This window comes from Mesoplodon bidens (assembly GCF_964165515.1).
Source record: "Mesoplodon bidens genome assembly, contig: HAP1_SCAFFOLD_620, whole genome shotgun sequence".
In the NCBI taxonomy this organism is placed as follows: Eukaryota; Metazoa; Chordata; class Mammalia; order Artiodactyla; family Ziphiidae; genus Mesoplodon; species Mesoplodon bidens.
Window position 1 is genome coordinate 130,243 of NW_027671397.1, and position 26,970 is coordinate 157,212.

At 48.3% G+C, this 26,970-nt stretch overlaps 1 pseudogene across 1 annotated transcript; it reads left to right on the forward strand.

Annotated features, from left to right (window-relative positions):
• Positions 1 to 266: 266 nt before the first annotated feature.
• On the forward strand, positions 267 to 26,293 carry LOC308611449 (zinc finger protein 541-like; annotated as a pseudogene). Its single transcript has 16 exons — positions 267 to 327; positions 4,785 to 5,028; positions 6,644 to 8,545; positions 10,283 to 10,341; positions 10,553 to 10,712; positions 10,870 to 11,037; positions 11,929 to 12,253; positions 18,531 to 18,594; positions 19,188 to 19,330; positions 19,736 to 19,839; positions 21,078 to 21,153; positions 21,712 to 21,800; positions 25,332 to 25,472; positions 25,657 to 25,838; positions 25,956 to 26,156; positions 26,278 to 26,293. The product of its transcript is annotated as a zinc finger protein 541-like (transcript).
• The last annotated feature ends 677 nt before the right edge of the window (positions 26,294 to 26,970 follow it).

The following is a 26,970-nucleotide window of genomic DNA, read 5'->3' on the forward strand; positions in this document are numbered from 1 at the left end:
TCGGCCAGAACTGTAGCCCGTGCTCTTTCTAAACTGATCCGTGGCAGTGGAAAGGGAAGTGGCCACCGTTATCCCGGACCCTCAAGATTTCTCTCCAGGACAAAAGCATAAGTTGTGTTCCCCCCAGTTCCAGGAGTGGGGAGAACCAGTGTGCTCCCTCAAATTTGTTGTAACCCGATCCAAACTGGAATCCCATTTGCCAGGAAAAGAAGAGGAAGCAGAAATGGCCACTGGGGAGTCAGACCTTGTGTCCACCACAAAGTGACATGAGGAAAGTACAGCAGGGGGCCAAGTCCGAGGGAGTGACGGAGTGGCAGACGCTGGCAGGTGGATGGCGCGGGGGTGGGAAGCCACACTGAGGAGGCTGCTGAGGCTGAGACCCACTTCCAGGCCCCGGTGAAGCAAAGCACAGACTCTGCCATGGGAACCAGGGGAGGCTGTGCAAAGCTCTAGCTGCTGTGTGGGGGCCGTGGGCGGCAAGACGGGAATCCTGGAGAGTAGCTGGAAGGCTCTCAGCGGAGATGGTGGCCTGGGCTGGAGTAGCAGTGAAGAGGCCAGAAGCGCAAGGATTAGGGATCACGTTAGAAGTAGATTCAGACTTGCTGATGGGTCACACGTCACAGGGAGAGCTGGTAAGGAAAAGGACAGATGGAGGGTGGCAGGGCAGGTTGGGGTTTGAGCAACTGAGTAGATGCTATTAACTGAGATGAGGAAGAGGGACACCTCAGAGGATTGATGGCTTAAAGGCGTGATTGTGTCTGTAACTGTGTGCTGCCTTCGGAGGGACTGGCTAGGGGAGCAGGGCAAACGGTGGTGTCAGGAGGCTTCACAGAAGGGCCAGGTTTCAGCTCAGTCCATCTGAAAAGACGGGGAGGGAGGAGGAGCAGAGGAGGAAGTTGAGTTGGAGGCGGTGCGGTCACTGTGGTTGGGGAAAGGACTCTGGCATCAGATGAACCAGAATTTACAGCCTGGCTCTTCTTCCTTCTTTGCCACCTTGAGCAAGTCATTTTCCCTGTTTGAGTCTCAGTTTTCTCATTCTGTAACTGGGATGGAAAATGCCTACCCCCATGTATCTGGTTTGTTTGTTTGTTTTGAATACCCTTTAACTTTTTGTTGTTGTTTTTTTGCTGTGTTGGGTCTTGGTTTCTGTGCGAGGGCTTTCTCTAGTTGCGGCGAGCGGGGGCCACTCTTCATCGCGGTGCGCGGGCCTCTCACCATCACGGCCTCTCGTTGCGGAGCACAAGCTCCAGACACGCAGGGTCAGTAGTTGTGGCTCACGCGCCCAGTTGGTCCGTGGCATGTGGGATCTTCCAAGACCAGGGCTCGAACCCATGTCCCCTGCATTGGCAGGCAGATTCTCAACCACTGCGCCACCAGGGAAGCCTTGATGAGAAAAACGTAAATCGCATATTGGCAGGTGCCCCGTATGACCTGAGCACTCATGCTGTTGCTGTCACCGTGTGGGTCCCACCCTCCATAACAAGTGAAGCCTGATGACACCGGAAATGAAAGTCTCTGGCTTCATGGTCGGGTGGTATATTCGTTATCTATTGCTGTGTAAGAAATTAAGCTGAAACTTAACCGCTTTAAACTATTGGAAGCTTTTACAATAGTGCTGCTTAGAGGGGCAGGGAACCCAAACTGTTTGTGGTTATCCAAACTCACCCCCATCTTATCTGCTGTCAGAATACAGTGGCAAGCACAAGTGTGTGGTCCAGAAGAATTTCTGAATGTAAGAAGAGAGTTGGGCAAAGGTTTCTTATGAATGACCTCCCCCCAGCCAAACTCCACCCCCAGAAAACAGTGTTTTCTCAACCCCAAATTATCTGCATTGTAATCATCTAGGGGTCCTGTGAAAAATGCAAATTCCTGTACCCCACCACAGACTTTCCTAATCTGAATCATTGCAGGTAGGGCCCTGGAACTTAAATTTTTTAAAGAAACTTTCTTAGAAGACTAGTTTTTAGATATGCATAAAAATTGGGAAGATGGTATAGAGAATTTCCATATACCCCACACTCAGTTTCCCCTATTCTTATCTTACATGAGTATGGTACGTTTGTTACCATTAATGAACCAATATTGCTATATTATTATTAACTAAAGTCCATGCTTCATTCAGATTTCATTAGTTTTTACCTCATGTCCCTCTTCTGTGCCAGGATCCTCCCAGGACGCCACATCACATTTAGTTGTCACATCTCCTTAGGCTCCTCATGGCTGTGACAGTTTCCCAGACTTTCCTTGTTTTTGATGACAGTCATGAGAAGCCGTGGTCAGGTATTTTGGAGAATGTGCCTCAGCTGGGGTTTGTCTTACGTTTCTTATGATCTGAGGGGGAGGAAGACCACAGAAGTGAAGTGCCACTGTCCTCACATGGTATTCAGGGTGCACGGTGTCAGTGTGACTTGTCACTGTTGACGTGAACCTCCACCACCTGGCTGACAATGTTTGTCATGTTTCTACGCTGTAAACTTAGTCCCCGCCCCCAATACTGTCATCTGTGGAAGGAAGTCACTGTGCACAGTTCATGCGTAAGGTGTGAAGAGTCATGCTTCAACTTCTTGAGGGCAGAATAGCCACACAAATTATTTGGAATCATGCACGGCCATTTACTTATTTGTTCAGTCATTCATTTATATCAGCATGGGCTCACGGAGAGTTTATAGACTGGGTTATTATCCAGTGCTACTTTGTTACTCAAGTTGTTCCAGCTTTGACTATTGGGAGCTCTTTCAGTTGGCTCCTGTGTCTCTTTGACATACCCCATTTGTGTGTGTGTGTGTGTGTGTGTGTGTGTGTGTGTGTGTGTATGAGAGAGAGAGAGACAACGAGATGGAGGCTGAGAGACTTCTGTTCTGGAACTACAAGATACTCTAAGGACATCCTGTATAATTTCCTGCCCAGTCTTCGAACCAGCCCTTTATCCAAGGAGCCCTGGTTACTTTTATTGGAGAACAGTATTAAAAACTAAGATCTGGGCACTAGGTGTGTTTGAACCTGAATGTTTAACACAGTCTCACCAGCTATTTCTTAATGAAACCAGAGTTAGAGAATCTCTGCTCTCAGTTTTGACTGCCGTCACTCAAGTATCAGCATACCTCAGAGGTACTGCAGGTCCGGTTGCAGACCACCACCATAAGGCCAATCATAGGAGTTTTGTTTGTTTCTTTCCCAGTGCCCATAAGTTATGTTTACACTATACTATAGTCTATTCAGTGTGGAGTAGCATTTTGTGTTAAAAAAAAAAAAAAGTGGGGCTTCCCTGTTGGCAAAGTAGTTGCGAGTCTGCCTGCCGATGCAGGGGACACGGGTTCGTGCCCCGGTCCGGGAATATCCCACATGCCGCGAAGAGGCTGGGCCCGTGAGCCATGGCCGCTGAGCCTGCGCGTCCGGAGCCTGTGCTCCGCAACGGGAGAGGCCACAACAGTGAGAGGCCCGCGTACCACACACACACACACACAAAAGTACATATGTTAATTTAAGAATACTTTATTGCAGACTTCCCTGGTGGCGCAGTGATTAAGAATCCACCTGCCAGTGAAGGGGACACAGGTTCGAGCCCTGGTCCAGGAAGCTCCCACATGCCGCAGAGCAACTAAGCTCATGCGCCACAACTACTGAGCCTGCGCTCTAGAGCCTGCAAGCCACAAGTACTGAGCCCGCGTGCCACAACTACGGAAGCCCGTGAGCCTAGAGCCCATGCTCCGCAATAAGAGAAGCCACTGCAATGAGAAGCCCACACACCGCAACAAAGAGTAGCCCCCACTCGCCACAACTAGAGAAAGCTCGCGCAGCAATGAAGACCCAATGCAGCCAAAAATAAATAAATAAATAAAAGAAAGAAGAGAAAGAAGTCTTCAAGTATTTGGAAACTAAAGAACACTCTTCTAAAATAACTCATGGGTCAAAGAGAAAAAATCAAAAATGAAATTATAAAAAAAAACTACTCATTTACCCAAGGAGTAGAGAAACATGGAAAATTCAGGTATATAGGAAAAGGAAAATTAAGTTGATCCATGATGCTACCAATCAATCCCATTCTGTTTGTTTCTATTCAAATTTATTTTTCCCTTTCAAAGACTAGATCATTCCGTTTTTCAACAATCCTCTTGTTAGTGGCACAGCACTTAGTGGTACAGCATGAACATCCTTTCACGTCAATGGATATTTTCCTACAGTTGTATCTTAAATGCCTGCGCCATAGACCATTGAGACCAGAATGCAGTCACCCACCTGCCCTCGTGTCAGTTATTAGGTGGTTTCTCACATTTCACCAGGAAAAATAATGCTGCAGTTAACTCGCTTGCAGTTCACTGCAAGATCTCCGTTAATTTGTACAGATCTGCCTTAATTTCCTTAATTAAAAAACCAGAGTGGAATTGGCTGGGAGAAAGGACTTAAACTTTTCTAAGATTTTGCATTGTGCATTTCTGGATTGCACTTGCAAGTGTGCTGTTGATGTTACCGTCATGAAGTCCTGCCTGTCCAGTCACTGTGTCCTGGAAGCACTCAGACTGTTGCTGTCCCCTCCCTTACCCCCCGCAAGTGTGGCTTGAAGATTGGGTGCCGCCCTGGAGGGGTGGCCTGACCAGGGTCCCTTCTCCCCCTCACCTGGTGCTAAGCCTGGTCTTCTCTGCGAGTGAAGCTGCTGAAGTTGGGGTTCTCGGCCAACTCCCTGAGTTGGTCTCAGCTGCTGAAGTTGGTCCGAGGGTGGTAGAGTGCTTGCGCCCGGGCTCCAATGTCCCCGGATGTCATAACCTGTGCTTTCTCCCTCTGTCTAGACCTGGGGCTAGGCGTGCTCAAGGTGCCCAAAGAGGCTAACGAAGGAGGCAGGGCCACGTCTGGGAGCACAAGGAAAGGAAAGCGGCAGCACAGGTCCCCTCAGAACCCACTCCTGGACTGCAGCCTCTGCGGGAAGGTGTTCAGCAGCGCCAGTTCTCTCAGCAAGCACTACCTGACGCACAGCCAGGAGAGGAGACACGTGTGCAAAATCTGCAGGAAGGCCTTTAAGCGTCAGGACCACCTGTATGTAGGAGTCTGGTCGGGATGTCTGTTCAGGGGGCTGCTGGGGGCTGGGCGTGTTCCCGGTTCTTTTGCATCCCCTCCCATCCACCTGCACCGCCCCCCACCGTCGGGTGTCCCAGGTGTGTGCGACCTGTTCTCCTCCCACGGCCAGTGTTTGGGGTGGGGGGCAGGGCCTACACTGCCCCGGACAGCCCGCCCTCCCCAGCCTCCAGACTCACTCCAGTGAGGAGAGCGCCGCTGCGATTTGCAGACAGGACCCATTTGCTTTAAAGACACACTCCTGAGGCAATTTTGTCATGGAGGGAGTTGGGCTAACTGTGTAGAGAAAGTTTCAGAGTCCCTGGTAGGTGTCTGAGCAGAACAGATATGCACTCCATGAGGAATATATGTTGGGATAACACCAGGGCGTGAGGGGTTCTGAAATGCCTGTTTCTAAAACATGGCAATGGAGTGTTCACTCTGTTTTTTCCCTTTTTAATTCCCCCTTTTATTAACTCGAGTTTTTTTTAAAACTTGACTTTAAAAAGCAAGCTCAGTGTAAGAGCAGCAGAATCCCGTTTGTTCTTCATGTCTTAGAAATGATAAGCTTTTCTTGCTGCCGAGGGAGGAGAGACAGACTTTCAAACTGAGAGACTCGTAAGTGGGAGAGGACGATCCCTTGCATGTTTACAGCTCGCCCAGCCTTTACTGAGGCTTCGATGAATCCCACTTTCATTGTATCCTCTCCCCTCTCGCCATTAAGGATGGGAAATGATTTACTCCTGTCACAAGCTGGTAAGAGTTAGGGCTAGAAAGTGGGTCTCCAGATGCCCTCTCTGCTGCTTCCCTCAGATGGAGGCCAAGGGTCCACGTATGGGAAAGGGTTTCATTATTTACTGGGTCCCATTGATTAGAACCATCCGGAGTAGGATTGTTGGGTACCCAGAGGGTGATTTACCCATTTGTTTATATTTATAATATATTAATGCAGGTATAAGTATGATGTAAATATAATACATACTTGTATTCGTTTATATTTGCAGAAATTATAGGCAAATTTGGCTTTTTCTTGTTGTTGCTGTGGGGCTCCCAGGTAGCTGTCTGGAGGACTCCTGTGGGAAGGCAAAGACTCCTTTGTTCGTGGAAGGATCATCCCCAAGTTAGCATTTCCTCAGGTGCGTTCTCAGAACTCTGGTTCTCTGGTTCTCGGGGATGCTAAACGGGTCTATTTAAAAAAAGGGTTTTGTGGGCAAATAAGTTTGAGAGACATGGAAAGTTCAACAGATCTCTCTTTATCTGCTCTGTGGCTTTTCAGTTTGCTCCTAGGAACCTCCAAGAAGTAAAGAGTGTTTTTCCCAAACTTATTTGCCAGCTGAGCCCAAGTCCTCAGGGAGCAACTTTGGAGACTGGTGTTCCTTAGGAACCCACTTTGGGGAACTCTGACTTGGCTCCCGCTGATTTTTTAAATCTCAGATTAGGGGTTTGCTTAGGGGTGAGGGCAAGAGCTCCCCCTTCCAGAGGGCTTTGGCCCTAGCAGGGGTCTTTCCTCATAGGGTCTGAGCACAGTTTCTGAGTTGCGATGCTACTGCCCCCTGCGGACACACCTGGGTTCCTGCAGTGGGTGACCCACGCCAAGACACCCACTAACTTTCTCCTCATGTGATTCCAGGACCGGGCACACGCTCACCCACCAGAAGTCCAAGCCCTTTGTGTGCATTGAGCAGGGCTGCAGCCAGAGCTACTGCGACTACCGCTCCGTGCGCCGGCACTATGAGGTCCAGCACGGCCTGTGCATCCTCAAGTAGGCCCCCCCGGAGGAGGAGCCCTGCGGGAACTCACCCCACGCGCACGAGTTTGCCAACCAGCCCGCACCCGCGAGCCTGTGGTCCCTGGTGCCCCCGGAAGCCCCATCCCCCAGCTCCCTCTTGCCCAACCGAGACCTCCTGCGCTGTATCATGAACAGCATCGTCTGCCAGAAGATCCCTTCTCCCAGGCCAGCCCCGGGAGGGCCTTCAGACAGCGGCGAAGGGAGGATCACGGCCTGTTCCTCCCTGCCCTCGTCAGGGTCCTCCTTCTGGGGCCCAGCCGGCACCCCGGCGGCCCCAGGAGCCCTGGGCACTGAGGTTCCCGAGGAGCCCTGGCCCCCATGGAAGGAGCCTGCCACGGACGTGTTCACGGCTGTCCACTCGCATGCAGCGGAGAACAGCGGCCCCTACCCAGCCGAGCCGGAGCTGCCGCTGCTCCAGCCCCCATCATCCCTGGAGGGCTGGCCCGAGGGCGCTCCCCTGCCCGCCTGCCTGCCTCTGTTCCGTGGCCTGACTGTCCCCGCCAGTTCCCAGCCATGAGACCACAGTTTCCAGTGGCTCCGAAACCTGTCGGGCTGCCCTAAGAGCTAAGGAAACAGTATGTTTGTCGTCCACAAGCCCTCTGCAGTGCCGTCCCAGGAGGGCTCCGGGCCTGCCCCGGGCTCAGCAGCGACTCCCCTGCGGGGGAGCCCTCACCCAGCCGGGGCACCGGTGTGGAGGACACGCCGCCTTTCCCTCCCACGCTCCTGAAGGCACCGGGGGAAGCCTCGGGTGACCCCAGATATGCCAGCACCAGCCGGGAAGAGGACTCCTGGGCTTCCAAGAAGAGCAAGTTCGACTGCGACTCCTTCTCGTGGCAGAACCCTGGTGAGCCTGGACCCCAGAACGGCCCAGAGTCCAGCGGCCTCCCGTCGGATGCCCCGCCGCTCTTCCGGCAGCTGTTCCTGAGGTCTCAGGAGTCTCTGGTGAGCCACGAGCAGATGCAGGGGTTCCAGATGATGACCAAGTCCCAGCGGATCTTCTCCCACACCCAGGTGGCTGCCGCCTCCTCCCAGCTTCCCACACCCGACGGCAAGCAAGTTGCCCTGAAGTCACTGCAGGGGCCGTGGCCCCAGCAGCCCCCACCTATGGCGCCCACTGTTGACTCTCTGCATGCTGGCCCCATGAACCCTGAGCCAGAGGGATCCCTAGCCCGCAGGAGAAAATCCACACCCTCTTTCCCCACAGAGGCCTCCCCCAGCAGCGTGAGGCAGGACACAAAGGGAAGACCAAAAGTGGCTGCTGCTCCACCTGCCCTCACAGCGTCGTCCCTGGACCCTCCTGGGAAGCCAGACATCTCCTCTCTGGCCAAGCAGTTGAGATCCTCGAAAGGGACCTTGGGCCTGGGGGACATCTCCCCCGGGAGCCTGCGTCAGACCCAGTTAGGAGGGGAGGAGCCATCCAGAGCCCACCTCCCAGGGAAGCAGGCCCAGGCTGAGAATGGCACGGCTTCCGGGGCCACAAAAGGTGGAGAGGGCCCGGCCTGCTCCTGGGGCGGAGGCTACAGGCTCTTCTCTGGCAACTCCAGGGCCCAGCGCTTTCCAGGCTTCCGGAAGGAGAAAGTGAAAATGGATATGTGCTGTGCGGCTTCTCCAAGCCAGGTAGCCGTGGCCTCCTTCTCGTCGTTGGCCGGGCCTCCAGCGGATCCCCCCTGGGACTCCAAGTCCAGGCTGATGATACTCAACAGGATCCAGGTACCAGGGCCCTCTCACGGGACCTGACCATGCGGGAGGCAGAGTCTCGTCCTTACCTGTGTCCGTGTTTCTGACTTGTCCAGGCACTGTATTTAACCTCAGCAAATCCTCAGATGCAGTTTGTTTACAGAGGGGGGAATGAAGGTCCAGAGAAGTGATGGTTCCTCCCATCACCCTCCGCCCTGCAACACACACACACAAAACAGAACAGGGCTTTAGAGTTGTCAGAGACACTTTGCATCATGTTTCTTCACTAAACTTTTGCTATTTGCTTTCTTTCTGCCTTTCGCTTCCTTTTGGATTTGCCTCCTTCACTTCTTCAGAGCATGTAAAGGCAGAGCTCCTTTGCCCTTGATATTTGTACGTGAAATGCTGTGTCTATTCTGGTTGTGAATCACAGGTCCACAAGTCCGACTTGGCCCCTACTGCAGGCCTGGCACTGGTCCGCCCTTTTGGAGCAGCTTGGGTCCTCCCACATCGTGCCCATGAGGTCCTGGGTGCAGAGAGCTTGGCCACGTCTCTTCGTGATGTTCCGAGGTCCAGCATCCTTCCTGTCACACCACAGCTACCTCCCCCTCTTTTTTTTTTCACAGCTTTAATATTCACGTGCCATCTAATTCGCCATCTTGAAGTGCACCATCCAGTAGTTTTTAGTTTGTTTACGAGGTCGTGCACGCATCGCCACTCTTTGCCAAAACACTTTCATCACCGCAAAAAGACACCCCACACCGTTGGTTGTCACCCGCAATCTCTCCATCCCTCCCAGCCCCTGGCAACCATGCATCTCCCTTCTGTCTCCATGGATTTGCCTATTCTGGACACTTCATGTGATTGGAATCCTAACGCTGCGTGGCCTTTTGTGTCTTTTGCTTCTTTCACTTAACCTGATGTTCTCAGAGTTCCTCTGTGCTGTAGCACGGGTCAGAACTTCACTCCTTTTTATCGCTGGTAACTTGTCCATTGTATGGATACACCATATTTTATTTATCCATTCATCAGCTGATAGATATTTGGGTTGTTTACCCTTCTTGGCCATTGTGATAACGGTGCTATGAACATTTGCGTACAGATTATTGTTTAGACATATGTTTTCATTTCTCTTGGGAAATACCTTGGAGGGGAATTGCTGGGCTCTAGGGTAATTCTATTGGAGGAAGTGCCAGACTTTTCCAAAACGCTGTGCTGTTTTATATCCCTACCCAGAGTGTATGAGGCCTCCAGTTTCTCTGCATCCTCACCAACGCTTGTTATTGTCCAGTTGGTTCACCTTAGTGGGTGGGAAATGGTAATCTCATTATAGTTTAATTTGCATTTCCCCGATGGCTAATAATCCTGAGCATCTTTTAATGGCCACTTGTATATCCTCTTTGGGTAAGTGTCTATTCAGACCCTTTGCCCATTTTTAAATTGGGTTGTGATTTTACTTTTGAGCTGTGAGAGTTCATTATGTATCACAGATACATAAATCTACATAGTCCCTTATCAGATACATGATTTGCAACTTTTTTCTCTTATTCTGTCTTTTCACTTCTTGATGATGTCCTTTGAAGCACAGAAGTTGTAAGTTTTGATGAAGTCCAATACATCTGTCTTTTGTTTGGTTATGGAGTCATCCAAGAAACCACTGCTTACTCCAGGGTCACCAAGAATTATACCTGTGTTTTCTTCCAAGACTTAGAGTTTTCACTCTTGCATCTCATTTCTGATATGTTGGCTCAGATGTATTTTCGTCTTCAGGGTGGAAATATCTACCGGCTCCCCGACCCGATGAAGGAGGAGAACATGGCCGGTGGCTGGTAAGTTCAGAAGCCCCTCGGGAGTCCTCTGGTGGCTTTGATGTGCTGGCCCTGGGTGAGCGAGCTCTGGATGCTTCACTCCTGAAGCGGCGAGCACCAGGCCACGGAGAATCGGGGGCATCATGTCCATTTCTTTAGGGTTCGTCCAAAGCTGTCTGTCAGAGGATCAGTGTTTGGGGACGGAGTCCCATTCTCCCTTTCTTCCCCACAGTAACCAGCACAATGGTGGTCCCACAGACTGGGCAGAGCCAAGGAGCACTTACGTCTGCAAGAATTGCAGCCAGATGTTTTATACAGAGAGAGGGCTGAGCAGCCACATGTGTTTTCACAGCGACCAGTGGCCGTCACCTCGAGGGAAGCAGGAGCCGCAGGTGAAGGGGCTCGAAGCTGCCATTCATCTCAGGATGGAGCCGTCCTCCTGCGGGGAGCCTGGCTGGGGGCCGGGAGTCAGGGCTGTGCTGCTCTGGAGGGGCCCCTTGCTCCCTACCTACTGTGTCTCTTAAAGGGCTGGCTCTGCTCTGTGTGTAGGTGTGTGGCATGGAGTTTTGCAAGCCACCAAGACAGGTGCTGAGGCCAGAGGGGGACAGGCAGAGTTCCCCGGGAGGCAGGAAGTCCTTGGACAACATGACCGCAGCCCCTTTGGTGGTCCCAGTGTCGGTGCCAGTGGCTCCAGCGAACCATCCCCCGGGGAGCAAGGTGGGTGCACTTCCTTCCAGCTGCTTTCCAGCTTCCAGTGGGAGCTGTGAGAAAAGCCCCCAAATCCTGACTCCAGAAGAGCTTGATTTGCATGTTCCTTCATCCCTTCAACCTCCAGTGAACTTCCTTTGTGTCTGGCCCTGTGCTGGGCAGGGCTGGGGACACTGCAGCGACCACAACAGGCCTGCCCCCGTCTCCTGGGGCTCCCAGCCCAGCGGAGTAGATAGACCCATCCCCGGACACTGAGGACCCAGAACGGGCCGGGCTGGGAGAGTGAGCTGTGGGAGCCCCGAGGGCACGAGAGACCCTGCCTGAGGAAGGGGGTGTTGCAGCTGAGAGCTGGAGGATGAGGAGGGGTAAGATGGGCAGAGAGGAGGGGAGATTGTGTGGAGGTAAGAGAGAGTGTAGCAAGGTCAAGGCGTCGTCTCTTCAGCCTGTGCCGGAAGACCCCACCTGGAGAAGTCCATGCTGGACTCGGGTACGGGGTGCATGGAGCCCACTGTTTGTCTCCCAGGAGCTGCTGTCATTTTGAGGGCAACAGGTTTTCCTTTTGTCATGCTGTTGCATCTGTCTGGCCCCCACACTTTAAGTGCCAGTCACTTTAACAACGGACATGAGTTTCCAAAATGGTCTGAGTGAGGGCCCTCCTTGGGGGGTGTGGGTGCCTGAGAAGGCCCCAGCGTCACATGTCGCCCGGCTTAGGGTCTGGAGTCTGGCTCAGGCGTGGTGGCCCTGCCCGGCTTCCTGCGCTGAGGACTCTGGGCACGGCCATGCTGGGTGTGCATCTGGCTGGTCAGTACCCTTTCCCACTCTCAGGCCATCTTGAGGTCTGAGGTTTGGGGCCGGTGGCCTCAGGTGACCCCCGTGGTTCTGAAGTCTCTTCTTCTCCAGGGTCAGGAGAAGGACGGGGAAGAGAGAGACATCAAGGAGAGCAGCCAACACAGGAAGCGGAAGAAGCTCCTCCGGCCCAAGGCACTGCTCATCCCTCCTCCGCCCTCCATGTCTGGGGAGCCGGGCCCGGGGGGATGCCGCCAGAGCTGCCTGCGCTCGCCCGTGTTCCTGATGGACCACCTCCTGAAGGGACTGTCCCAGTGACCTCCCTACACACCGCCCCCGATGCTCAGCCCCATCCGGGAGGGCTCTGGGCTGTATTTCAACACTCTCTGTTCCACATCTGCCCGGGCCCGTCCCGACAGGCTCATCAGCGCCATGCTTGGTGAGTGAGCTTGATCAGCCCATGATGGGCCTGCGGGGGGCCAGACCCCCGCCCCCTGTAGAATTTGGTCCAGCCACTCTCTCTGGCCTACGCCTGGGTCTGCTCCGGGGGTCCCGTTGCTGTTCAGAACTATCCCAGGACCATCTGGGACCAGCAGCCTTCTAGGTGCTTATAACTTTGTAGCCAGAAAGAAAATAGACGCCATTTAGCCTAACCACCCTTCTGCCTGCCCTTTCGAGTAATTGTTTAAACAGCTTTATTGAGGTATAATTCACATGCCATATGAATCACCCATTTAAAGTGTACAGTGATTTTTTAGTGTATTCTTAGGATTGTACACCCATCCCACAATCTAATTCTAGAGCATTTTCATCACCCCAGAAGATTATATCCACGAGCGGTGACACACAGGCCCTGTAGCCCCCAAGTCCTCAGCCCTGGGCAACCACCAGTCTACCAACCTACTTTTTCTATGGGCCTCCCTATTCTGGACATTTCATGTAATTGGAATCATAAATTACGGGACATTCTGTGTCTAGTTTGTTCACTTAGAATAATGTTGTCAAGGTTCATGTTGTAGTATGCATCAGTGCTTCACTTCTTTTTATGGATGAATGATATTGAATTCTCTGGATAGACAACATTTTATTTATCCACTCATTAGTTGACGAGCATTTGGGTTGTTTGTGTCCTTTGGCTATTGCAAACAGAGCCGTTAAGAACATTTATGTGTAAGTTTTTGTTGGACATAAGTCCTCATTTCTCTTGGGTATATAACTCAGAGTGGAATTGCTGGGTCAAAGGGTAACTATATCTAACCATTTAAGGAACTGCCAGACTGCTTTCCAAAATGGCTGGGTCATATTAAATTTCCACCAGCATTGTATGAAAGTTCCAGTTTCTCCACATCCTTGCTAACACTTCTTAGCTGTGTTTTTTATTACACCCATCCTAGTGGGTGTAAAGTGGTAGCTCATTGTGAGGTGTTTGTTTGTTTGTTTGTTTTGCGGTACGTGGGCCTCTCACTGTTTGTGGCCTCACCCGTTGTGGAGCACAGGCTCCGGATACTCAGGCTCAGCAGCCATGGCTCACGGGCCCAGCCGCTCCGCGGCACGCGGGATCCTCCCGGACCGGGGCACGAACCTGCGTCCCCTGCATCGGCAGGCGGACTTCCAACCACTGCGCCACCAGGGAAGCCCCCTCATTGTGGTTTTGATTTACATTTCCCTGATGGCTAATGATGTTGAGCATCTTTCCATGTGCTTATTATCCATTTGTATATCTTCTCGGGAGAAATGTCTATTCGGATCCTTTGCCCATTTTTTCAATTGAATTCTTATCCTTTTATTATTGAGTTGTCTCAGTTCCTTATATAGTCTGCATGCAAGCCCCTTATCAGATATATGATTTGCAAATTCTCTCCTGTTTTGTGGGTTGTCTTTTCATTTTATTTGTGATATGGTTTGCAGTACACAAGTTTTTAATTGTGATGAAGTCCAACTTTTTCTTAGGCCTGCGATCAATCTTTAGTTAACTTTTATATACTGTATGAGGTAGGAGTCCAAATTCACTCTTTTGCATGTATGTATCAGTTCTTCTAGCACTAGAAAATACTCTTCTTTTCTCATTGAATTGTCCTCGTACCATGTTTTGTTTTGTTTTGTTTTGCTGTACGTGGGCCTCTCACCGTTGTGGCCTCTCCCGTTGCGGAGCACAGGCTCCGGACGCGCAGGCTCAGTGGCCATGGCTCACGGGCCCAGCCGCTCCGCGGCATGTGGGATCTTCCCAGACCGGGGCACGAACCCATGTCCCCTGCATCGGCAGGCAGACTCTCAACCACTGCGCCACCAGGGAAGCCCTGTCTTGCTACCTTTGTGGAAAGTCAGTAGACCATAAATGATTTGAGATGTTTCTTCTTTTTTAATACAGACATTTTACAGCTATAGATTTCCTTCTGAACATTGCTTTAGCTACATTTTGTAAGTTTTAGTATGTTGTGTTTTTATATTCATTCAGCTAAAGTATTTTCTAATTTATCATTCCACTTCTTGTTTAATACACTGACTATTAATGAGTGTGTTGCTTAATTTTCACAGATTTGTGAATTTTCCAAATTGCTGCCTTTTATTGATTTGTAATCTAATTCTCTTTTGGTCAGAGAACATACTTTGTTTCTTTTTCAATTTAATTTATTTAATTAATTTATTTATTATTTTTTTTGGCTGTGCTGTGCGGTTTGCAGGATCTTAGTTCCCCCACCAGGGGTCGAACCCATGCCCCCTGCAGCGGAAGCGTGGAGTCCTAATGACTGGACCGCCAGGGAATTCCCTTAAATTTATTTTAAAATTTAAAATTTATTGAGGCATGTTATATGGGCTAGAATCCAGTCTGTCTTGAAGAATGTTCCATGTGAATTTGAGAAGAATGTATTCTACTGATGTTTGGTGGAATGCTGTATTTTGTCTGTTTTGTCTAGTTAGTTTCAATTTCCTTGTTGATCTTCTGCCTAGTTGCCCTATCCACTGTTGAAAGTATTGAAATCTCCAACTATTCTTTTTTAATGGTTTATTTCATCCTTCAGTTCTGTCGTTTGTTGCTTGGTGTATTTTGGGGTTCTGTTTTTAGGTGTGTATATGTTTGTAATTGTCACATCTTCCTCACGGCTTGACCTTTTACCATTAGGATGTGATTGTGACATCATTTGTCATTATTACAATAATTTTATCATTATCTCTAGTAATATTTTTGGTTTTAAAGTCTAATGTGCCTGACATTAGTATAGCCATTCCATTCTCTTTTTTGGTTGTTGTTTGCTTGGTATATATATATTTTTTCTCTTCTTTTACTTTCAGCCTATTTGTGTCTTTGAAAATAAAGCATGTTACCTCTAGACACCATTAGTTGGATCATGTGTTTTTTATCCAGTCTTACAAACTCTGCCTTTTGATTGGTTTGTTTAATCCCTTCTTGTTTAATGTTAGATTGATATGGTTGGATTTACATCTGCCATTTTGCTTTCTATTTTCTATATATTACATGTCTTTTTCTCCCTCTGTTCCTCCTTTCCTGCTTTCTTTTGTATTAAGTGAGTACTTTCTAGTGTGGCATTTTAATTCTGTTAATTTTTCACTTTTTCTTAGTCATTTCTTAGTGGTTGCTCTAGGACTTAAAATATATGTCTTATCAGAATCTGTTAGGATGTGTAATAACTCATTAACAGTGAAATATAGAAACACTGCTCCTATCTAGCTCTCTTCCTTCTAACTCTTTTGCGATTACATGTGAGAGACCCAGTAATACCTTACTGGTCATGTTTCTTGCTTTATATACTTTTATTTCGTGTAAAAACACTGAGAGAATAAAGGAAAGCAAGCATGATTTATAGAGGTTGTTATATTAACCTTCTTCTTTACCATTTCTGATCTCTTCATTTATTCTTGTGGATTTGAGTTACTGTCTGAGGTGATACTCCTTTACTCCAATGCAGCTGTGCTCCTTGTGCAGTTACTGTCACATATATTATATTTCTGTATGTTACAGGCCCACAATACATACTGTTTTATGCAGTTATATTTAAGGCCATTAAGAAACGAAAAGAAATATGTAATCATAGTGATTTTTATAGTTACCCATATTTACTAGCGCTTCGCTTTTTTTTTTTTTTTTTTTTTTGGTTTGGATTCAACTCACCATCTGATGTCATTTGCTTTCAATCTGAAGGACTTTCTTTAGTATCTATTTTTATTAGGGATATATAATTCACATACCATACAGTTCATCCCTTTCAAGTATAGAATTCAGTGGTTTTTAGTATATTCACAGAGCTGTGCAACCATCACTACCATCAGTTTTCAGAAATTTTCATCATCCCCAAAAGAAGCCCTGTACTTATTAGCAGTCCCTCCTTTCCATCCTCCCCATCGGCAGCCATGGGTAACGACTAATCTACTTTGTCTCTATCGCTTTGGCTATTCTGCATATTTCATATGGGTGGAATCATACAGTATGTGGTCCTTTAGGAACGCCTTCTTTTAGTTAGCATGATGTTTTTGGGTTTCATCCACGTTGCACTATGTATCAGTACTTTGTTCCTTTTTGCGGGCTGAATAATATTTCACCTTCAATATTTCTTGTAAGACAGGTCTGCCAGCAACAGTTATCCTCAGTTTTTATTTATCTGGGAGTGTCTTTATTTTACCTTCATTTTTGCAAGATAATTTGCTGAATATAAGATACTTGGTTAACACTCTTTTACTTTCAGTAATTTGAATATATTATGCCATTGCCTTGTAACCTACATCGTTTCTCTTAAGAAGTTAGCTGTTAATTTTACTGTAGTGCCCTTGTGTGTAACAAATTGTTTTTCCCTTTTTGCTTTCAAGATCTTATCTTTATTTTTGCTTTCCACATTTTGCCTATGTTATGTCTGGATGTAGAGCTCTTTGTGTTTAATCTTTCTTGGAGTTTGTAGAGTTTGCTGGATATACATATTGTTTTTCATCAACGTTGGGAAATTTTCAGCCATTAATACTTTAAATATTCTGTCCCTTTCTCCCCTCTTACTGGTACTCCCACTACATATATATTGTTGCATTTAATGACATCTCACATTTCTCTGAGGCTCTCTTCAGTTTCCTGCATTTTTTTTCTCTCTCTTCTTCAGATTTCATAGTCTCCATTGTTCTATCTTCAGGTTTGCTGATCATTTCTTCTGCGAGCTCAGATCTACTGTTGAGCCTTATTTTGGTTATTGTACTTTTTTAACCCCTGAATTATTTCCATTTGGTTCTTCTTCTTCTTCTTTTTTTTTTTTTTTTTGTTTTGGCTGCATCGCACAGCATGCAGGATCCTAGTTCCTCGACTAGGTATCAAACCCGTGGCCCCTGCAGTGGAAGCGTGGAATCTTAACCACTGGACCGCCAGTGAAGTCCACATTTGTTTCTTTTTAAAAAATAATTTCCATCTCTTGATGGCATTTTCTCTTTGATGAGAAATTTTTATTTTATCTTACTTTAATTCTTTAAGCATGGGAGCCAGGGGAAGAAGAAGTCCCCATCTCCTTGGCTGCACCTACCTGGGTAGAGCTTCCATTACAAAGAGCTGGGGGCTAGGTGGGTAAGGGAGTGGGCCATGGCTCCAGTGCCACAGACTCTCACTGTTCTTCCCACGATTTAGTAGATTTTCTTGAATGAGTATTTCTTAAAATGCTGTATGCCTTTAGGACAACTTGCAGAGACTTTAGCTTACTGTTCTTCTTTTTTTAATGATTTTTGTCAGTAAATCTGTTGTTTTGCCCAGTTCCTTACTCTACTTTTTCAGAAGTCTTATCCCCCTTCCATGCAATCTTTTTATTTTATTTTATTGTGATGTGAACAGTTAATCTGTGATCTGCCCTTTTAACAAATATTGAAGTGTGCAGTACAGTATTGTTGACTATAGGTACAATGTTCTACAGCAGATTTCTAGAGCTTGATTAATTGAAACTTTATGCCCATTGATTAGTAACCTCCCATTTCCCACTGCCCCAACCCCTGGTAACCCCTATTCCACTCTTTGATTCTATCAATATGAAGTCAACTACTTTAGATATGTTATATAAGTGGAGTCATGCAGTGTTTCTCTTTCTGTGACTGGCTTATGTCACTTAGTATAATGTCCTCAATGGTCATCCATGTTGTTGCATATTGCAGAATTTCCTTTTAAGGCTAAATGGTATTTCATTGTATGTTTATGGCACATTTCCTTTATGTGCTCATCTGTCAGTGGACATTTAGGTTGTTTCCACATCTTGGCTATTATGAATGGTGCTGGAGTGAACATGGGAGTTCAGATATCTTTTTGAGGTCTTGACTGCAGTTCTTTTGGATGAGTACCCAGAAGTGGGTTTGCTGCATGATATGGTAGTTCTACTTTTAATTTTTGAGGAAACTCCATACCCTGCAATCTTTTTTTTTGTCATTTTCAATTTTACATTGGATTAGAGTTGATTTACAATGTGTTAGTTTCAGGTATACAGCAAAGTGATTTTGTTATACATATTCACATATCTGTTCTTTTTTAGATTCTTTTCCCATAGAGGTTATTACAGAGCATTGAGTATAGTTCCCTGTGCTATACAGTAGGTCCTTGTTGATTATCTATTTTATATACAGTAGTGTGTGTATACCATGCAATCTTGAAGAGCCTGCTTTTAGCTGCTCTGGAAAGTCAGGCAAAAAGGGCCTCATGGGTCAGTTGTAGCCAGTCTTCTTGAGGCTCTTCTTTGGGTGTTTTCCAGATCACATGGACGGCTCTTTTGGCATCAGTGTGGTGAAGGACAACAGCAAGATCAGCACTGAACCGTGAGTTGGAACAGACTTAGAACCTGAGGGTCCTTGCAATGTGGGGATGCTTTTACCCTCCTTGCATTCCAGTGTCGGTTTTTCCCAAGGGAGCCTTCATCACGGGAAAGTCAGGTCTAGATCCAGAGCCTCCCTAGGAGAGAAGTGGTGGATTTTTCCAGGCGTTTCCCCAATATTCCTTCTGTCCAGACATACCATAGTTGGATCTCTGGGGACAGAATGCCCAGCACCCTGGGGTTCTAGATAGAATTGATGATGGCACAATGAGATACTCTTTTGTAGCTTGGATGTTACCTTGGATACAGAAGAATGCCAGGTATCAGCACATACCTCCCCTGTCCTAGACCCCAAACGCCTGAAGCCAGAAATCTGGCGATAAAGCAAATTGCAGGAAGGAAGGAAGTATCCCTCAAGAGGTCTCTGGAATACCTGCGCGTGTCTACTGGGCTGATGAGCACTCCCTGTGTCTGAGAGATGGCCAAAAGGTGGGTTCCACAGCCCTGCTGAGCAGGGCTCACCGCACATCTCTCTTGTATTTCCCATCTTGGTCACACACATATGTCTCTATGTCCGTGTGTGTGGCCTCATTTCAGACACATCAACATAGGAAGCCAGTTTCAGGCTGAGATCCCAGAGCTCCAGGACAGATCACTGGCTGGAAGTGACGAGCATGTAGCTACTCTGGTCTGGAAGCCATGGGGAGATGTGATGACCAACCCGAAAACACAGGATAGAGGTGGCTGAGACTTTGGGGCCAGGTTCCCGAGGGCCCTCCTCCATCCCCAAGGGTTTTCTCCTCCCAGTTCTCACCTTGACCAAGAAGCAGTGATCCCCAGGCGGGGGTGGGGTGGGCAGAGCTGGCCTTCAGCGCAGGACTGCTTTGCTGTGCTGCAGTCCCTTGGCCCACCTCTCCTCTCACCCAGTAGCTGGGCAGGCCATCCAGAGCGGGTGCCAGGAGCAGGGTTTCTGCCCATCCTCCTTGTCCCTCCCTTCCCTCAGCCTGCTTTTAGCAGAGAGATGAGGGAGATGGTGACAGGAGCCCCCCGCCCCATCTGTGCTGTTGGGGAGGTTTCCTCTCTGGCACTTGCTGACCCTCTGTGTCTCCTCTCCTTCCCGCTGCCGGGCTGCCTGCTGGAAACAGTGACGGAGCTCTTCAACGTGGCCTGCTCCAGCGTGATGCCGGGCGGGGGCACCAACCTGGAGCTCGCTCTGCACTGCCTGCATGAAGCCCAGGGCAACATCCAGGTGCGGTGCAGGCGAGGGGGGGCTCAGAGGAGCTGTGGGAAGCTGCCTGCTCTCTTAGGGCCAGGGGCTCTAGGCGCAAGACACGTGCCTTCTACTTGGGGCTTTGCAGCTCACGAGAACCAAAGGCTGGCCACCCACCCTTCTCCCTGGTCGCTTTGGGACTGGTGGTGTCCTTTTGAACGTAGGGGAAATGCACACATACGGGCTCAAGCAGTTATTTATCTGGGGTGACAGCAGAGCACCAGGGTTCCTCCGGCGTTACCTCATGTCAGCGCGGCACTGGGGAGGCGGTGCCTAGCAGGACCAACTCAGGGCCTGCATTAATCTGGTTTATTTACTGAACATTAACTTTTGGATTAAAAATGGTGTATGAAAACCTCTGATGCAACAGAAATGCCTCTGCCTCCTCCAAGGACCCTCCTCACAATCCTGAAGTTTAGAAAATGAAGAAGTCCAACTGTGTGTAGTGGGAGAGGAAGTCACGTCACCCGAGTTGGAGACCCAAGAGTCAGGGCTACACGGTGCTTTTTCTCAAGCTGAGAGGCAGTGGCTGGCACGTGGTGGGTGCTCAGCAGAGTAATCAGCACACATTTACTGGGTCCTCCTGATACCTGGTGATGTCATGGTATCAGGCTGGGGCCAGCTCAGGGGCCCATTCTTGGTTTAATGCTCTGCTGCCACCATCTTGAAATTCTTAATAGTTTGTGAGCACAGGGCCCCGTGTTTCCATTTTGCGCTGGGTCCTGCAAACTGCATAGCGAGTCCTGACCAGGGTTATGCTGTTGAGCAAGACAAATGCCCTCTCTTTGCAGGGCTTACATTTTAGGAGAGTGAGCACATGAAATACATTTTTTAAAAGTGATAGATAATGGTTAGTGCTATGAGGACCATAACATGGGTTAGGGCGGGGGCAGTGCCACTCCAAATGCTGCTCCCTGAAGAAATAAGGAGCTTGTGCCAGAATAAGTCCACACACTGTTTGGTCATCAAGTAAATCTTGCTATGAAAAAGGTAACGTCAGCTGCACTCAACAGTCCGCTTAGTGCTGTAGGCAATGTGTCCCAAGTGGTTCACAGCTGGTGGCCAGTCCACAGACCGACCACACTTTGAGTCGCCCTGGGGCAGGGGTGGCTTTAGGGAGGGCTGCACATATTTTCTGAATGAATGAAAGAATGAAGGCGGGCCTCTACCTCACCTTCCCTCCCTCAGAGAGTTGCCCACCACCCCTGTCGTTCCAGGTTGCCCTGGAGACCCTCTTACTGAGAGGACCCCAGAAGCCACGGACTCACCCTCTCGCCAACTATCACTACACAGGTAACGAGCGTGGCTGCCCGCGTGGTTTTGGCCTGGCTGAGGCCCCTGCGAGCCAGTCAGTTTCCATGGCAAGCTCTGCACGTGCCTCCCGGAGTTCTCTTGGGGCCTACACCTGCCCTCCCAGAAGGGCCCGTCCTCTCTGGGGGACTCAGTGGGTGCTGTTCTCTAGTTGGATCCAACCTTCCCCTTTCCACTGGTTCCCTCGTGGGCTCTTCCTGGCCAGAAGGGGGGTGCCAGGTTGGGGTGGGCTCAGGTTTCCCAGTTGAGCACTCCAGCGTTGGAGTCAGGCAACCAGGGGCCCACGGCTGCCCTTGGCAAGTCTCTTAACCAGAGGAAGCCTCAAGTTGCTGCACCTGTCAAGCGGGGATGGTAATAGCCCCTACCTGCTAAGGTTTTTGTGAGGATTGTGTGAGATAAAGCAAGTAAGGGGCTTAGCAGAAATCTTGGCATATAATTGGCGCTCGGTGGCCTGAAAAAGGAGGGGAGTCTGCACTTCAGCCGTGGCTGTGGTCCCAGAAGGAGAAACAGCCTTCCTCCTCTTGGCTGTTTCTCCAATAGGTTCGGACATCTGGACCTCCATGGAGAAGAGGCTCTTTAAGAAGGCGTTCTGTGCCTACAAGAAGGACTTCTACTTGATACACAAGATGGTAAGGCGAACATGGCAGGCTGGTGTAGACAAGGCTCCTTCACAGGGCCGAGGCGCTAGAACTGCAGGGCTTGTCAGGGGCGATACTCTGCTCATGCTGTGAACAGTTGACAACTACAATGCCATTGCTTGGAACAACCTGAAATGGTACAGAAATGAATCCTATGTTCAAAGTTTGGCCTCCAGGCCCCTCCCCACAATCCTACTTCTGATTGATAACCTGACAGGTATTTACTGCCCATACGGATTTTACACACCTATATGCACTTTCTCAAAAAAGGATGACATCATATACTTAATATCCTGCTGATTAGTTTGCTCTTTTTTTAACTTGATGTACGCAAAATTGCACATAATCAAAGTGTAAGATTTAATGTTTTTGACATATTTATACACTTGTAAGACCACCACCATGATCAAGATAATGAGAATATCTGTCACCCCCAAAAGTTCCCTCCTGCCCCTTTGCAACCCTTCCTTCCTACCACCCGGGTCCCTAGTCAACTCTTGTCTACTTTCTGTCACTCTAAATGAGTTAGTATTTTCTAGAGGTTTATATAAATGGAATAATCATACAGCATGTGATCTGCTTTGTCTGGCTTCTTACACTCAACCTAATGATTTTGAGATTCATCTATGTTGTCGTGTGTACCCATAGTTCATCCCTTTACTGTTGAGGAGTATACCACTGTGTGGACGGACCACCGTTCATTTAATCATCCACCTGTTGGTGGTTTCCAGTTACTGATGACTACAGATAAAGCTGCTCTGCACATTTACATACAAGTCTTTGTACGGACATGTACTGGTTTTTTTTTTTTTTTTTTTTTTTGCGGACACGGGGTTGGGATTATAAATACCTAGGAGGGGAATGAGGGTAACTTACAGTAGATGTATGTTTAACTTTTTAAGAAACTGCCAAACTGTTTTCCAAAGTGGCTCTACCACTTCCCATTCCCACCAGCTGGTTATGAAAGGTCCAGTTGCTCCACACCCTCGTCGACACTTGGTATGCTAAGTCTCTTTAATTTTAGCCATTCTAATGAGTGTACAGTAGCCTCTGACTCCATTTTCCTAATGACTAATGATGCTGAGCATCTTTGTGTTTTTTTGCTATATGTGCACCTTCTCTGGTGAGCTGTCTGTTCATATCTTTTGCCTCTGTTTTTATTGGAGTGTCTGTGTTTTTATTGAGCTGTAGGAGTTCTTATTTTGTTCTGAACACCAGTCCTTTATCCAGATATATGCTTTGGAAATATTTTCTTCCATTATGCCATTTGTCAGTCTTCTAACAGTGTCTTTTGAAGAAAAGTTTTAAATTTTGCTTAAGCATAACTTACTAGTTTCTCTTTTATAGACTGTGCTTTTCGTGTTGTATCTAAGACATCTTTGCCTAACCCAAAGTCACAAAGATTTTCCCCTGTGTTTTCTTCTGGAGGTTTTATAGTTTTAGGTTTTATTTCTAGATTTATGATCCATTGTAAGTTTATTTTTGTATGGGGTGCGAGGTGAGTTCATTTTTGCATATGGATATTTATTCCAATACCTTTTGTTGGAAAGACCATACTTGCTCCACTCAGTTGCTTTTGTACCTTTGTTAAATATCAGTTGGCCATATATATATGCATCTACTTCTGGACCCTGTATTCTGTTCCATTGATCTGTTTGTCTTTTATTAAGCTATCCCCATACTGTCTTTATTACTGTAGCTTTATTCTAAGTCTTGAAATTAGAAAATGTTAGTCCTTCAACTTTGTTATTCTTTTTCAAAGTTATTTTTTGTATTCTAGATCCTTTTTAATTCCCTATGAATTTTAGAAATAACTTGTCAATTTCAAAATAAAAATTCCTGCTAGGAACTTGATTGGTACTGTTTTTGACTCTATACGTCAACTGGGGAGAGTTGTTACCTTAACAATATTGAGTCTTCTGCCTCTTGAACAGGGTATATCTCTCGATTTCAATCTTTAATTTTTCAGCAATGTTTTGAAGTTTTTAGAGTACAGTTGTTGCATACTTTTTGTCAGATTTATTCCTAAGGGCTTGGTTTTTTTCTGTTTTGTTTTTGGTTTTTTTTTTTGCGGTATGCGGGCCTCTCACCATTGTGGCCTCTCCCGCCGCGGAGCACAGGCTCCGGACGCGCAGGCCCAGCGGCCATGGCTCACGGGCCCCACCGCTCCATGGCACGTGGGATCCCTCCAGGACCATTGCACGAACTCGTGTCCCTTGTATCGGCAGGCGGACTCTCAACCACTGCGCCACCAGGGAAGCCCAGTACTTGTGATTTTTATGATGTTATAGAGTTGTTTTTTATTTCAGTTTCCAATGGTTTGTTGCTAGTATGTATAGAGATAAAATTGATTTTTATATTGATCTTGTGTTCTGAAATGTTGCCAAACTAACTTACTAGTTTTGGTAACTTTTTTGTGGATTCCACTGAATTTTCTACATAGACAGTCATATCATCTGTAAATAAAGACACTTTTATTTCTTCCTTTCCAACCTGGATGCCTTTACTTTTTTTCTTGCCTTTTTGCACTCTAGAACCACCAGTACAGTATTGAGTAGAAGTGGTGAGAGTGGAAATCCTTGTGTTGTTCATGATATTTGAGGGGAAACCACTCCACCGTTAGCTGTAGGGATTTTGTAAGTATCATTGATCAGGTTGAAGAGAAGTTCCTTCTATTCCTATTGTGCTGAGAGTTTCCATCAGGAATGGACATTGGATTGTATCAAATGCTTTTTCTGCACCTATCAAGATGCTCATATGATTTTTCTTTTTTAAGTTTAATATGATGAATTACATTGATTTTCGATTGTTAAACCAACCTCACGTTTCTGGGATGAGCTCCACTTAGTCATGGTATATTGTCCTTTATATATATATATATATATATATACACACAAATATATATATATATACATATATATATTGTTGGATTCTGTTCGTTAAAGTTTTGTTTAAAATTTTTCATCTCTGTTCATGAGGGACATTGGTCTGTAGCCTTCTTTCCTTGTAATATCTTTGTCTGGCTTTGGTGTCAGAGAAATGTTGAACTTATGGACTGAGTTGGGAAGTATTCCTCCCTCTTCAGTTTTTTGGAGGGCTCTGCCTAGCTGTCGCATAAGGCTATGAGGTATCCACCACGTAAGGACACTCTGCTTTAATTAGTCCCTGTCGGTAGACATGTGGCTCCACATGATGTCACAGTGAGCGTCCTCGTGTGTACCTTTGTGTGCGTTTTCCTGGAGAGAAGCCTTCCTGGGCCAGCCTTGTTGCTCAGAGTGTGCAGAGCTTAGATGGTGTTGACTCTGCTGGCTTCTTTCTGAACTCCTTCATCCCCAGGAGGACTTTGTGATTCTCTGTCCGCCGTAGCAGAGGAGCATACCAAGCCGTAGGGGAGAGACGTTTCAGGAGGGCTTTCAAAAAGTGGCGGCTGGCCCCATGGGGAGGGGATTTAGGGCGTCAAGGCCATCCTCACTGCTACTCCTGAGGCACTGTCCTTAGCCGGCTTCTGTCTTCCTCCACTAGGTCCAGACAAAAACAGTAGCCCAGTGTGTCGAGTTCTACTACATGCAGAAGAAAATGATCGAGTTTGACTGCGGCCGAGCCCCAGTGCCGGAAAAGAGGGTCAAGAGAGAGCTGGGTGAAGCAGACAGGACAGAAGCAAAGGTAGAGGGTCTCGTGGTAGGGCTTCAGGAGTTCAGCACGGATCTGGATGCCCGGTGCTCATCCAAGCTGGGTGGCGGTGGGGGGGGTGCACCCCGGGACGTCTGGACGCTCTGGACACCTGCTTCTCCCTTAGAAGGGCGGCGGGGCGGTCAGCACCCTTTCATCACCTCTGCCCCCTGTGCAGGTCACTCGTAGGCCTCGGAGGAAACCCAGCCACCGTCCAACCCCCGAATTACAGAGGACTACTGAGAGTTACAGGAGGGAGTCCATCCCCAACTCCAGCCCAAACACCAGCTCGAAGCGGACCCCTGAGCTGCCGGGCAGCAGGAAGGGCCAGGGCTTCTTTCCCTGCCGGGAGTGTGAGAGGTACCGCCCTTTCCCTGGATGCTCCCAGAACGCCAGCCCTCAGCCCTCTGGGGTGGCCCCCTCAGGGCTACCCGCCTCCCCCTGCTCTGACCCCTGTGTCCTCTGGTGCCTCCTCAGGGTGTTTGGCAAGATCAAGGGTCGGAATGCCCACATGAAGTGGCACCGGCTTCAGGACCACGTGGATCCCACTGTCAGGGCAAGGTGGCCCGTGGAGCCCTTCCAAGTGTAGGAGGAGGAGGGCGAGCTAGGGGCTGGCATCGGCCCTCTGCGTGGGCAGCTAGTTGGGACGGGCACCTCCAGCCCTGTTGCATCTCCTTTGTTAGGTTGTTTTTGTACATTTCTCCTTGTATATATTATTAAATTGGTTTCTAAAGCAGCCGTCTTCTGGCTTCCCTGCCTGTTGATCCAGCGAAGGCTTTTGAGCCCCTGCCGCTCCCAGAAGCCACAGTGACTGAGTCCCTGCCCTGGAGGAGCCTCATACGTTAATGCAGCCAGCATTTATCAAGCACCTGCTGTAGCTGTGCCAGACAATGCCCAGTCCACGTGATGGGGACATAGTGATGGAGGGACAGGCCCCTCCCCTCACAGAGCTTACATTTTAGGAGCGGGAAGGTAGGAGTGATAAAGCAGCAAAAAGGTGAGTTTAGATGTCTATAGTGCGTATGCTTTGGGCCGGAATAACAGAGGAGTCAACATAGGTTTAAGCTCTCAGGACACGTGGTGGTGCCAGTGGCTCCACGGTGAAGTCAAGGCCTGCCAGCAGTGGCCAGCGTCTGCAAGTCGGCTGCAGCAGCAGCAGCAGCAAGAATCCCCTCTTGTACGCGGAGCACCCAAACCTTCGGAGGGTGCAGGGCAGAGAGCAGCTCCCTCCCTTCCTTGTTCCCCTTTTTAAAAGTGAGGAAAGCTTGTAGCAGCGCCCAACAGAACGCCCCTCACGTGTTCTCGGCCAGAACTGTAGCCCGTGCTCTTTCTAAACTGATCCGTGGCAGTGGAAAGGGAAGTGGCCACCGTTATCCCGGACCCTCAAGATTTCTCTCCAGGACAAAAGCATAAGTTGTGTTCCCCCCAGTTCCAGGAGTGGGGAGAACCAGTGTGCTCCCTCAAATTTGTTGTAACCCGATCCAAACTGGAA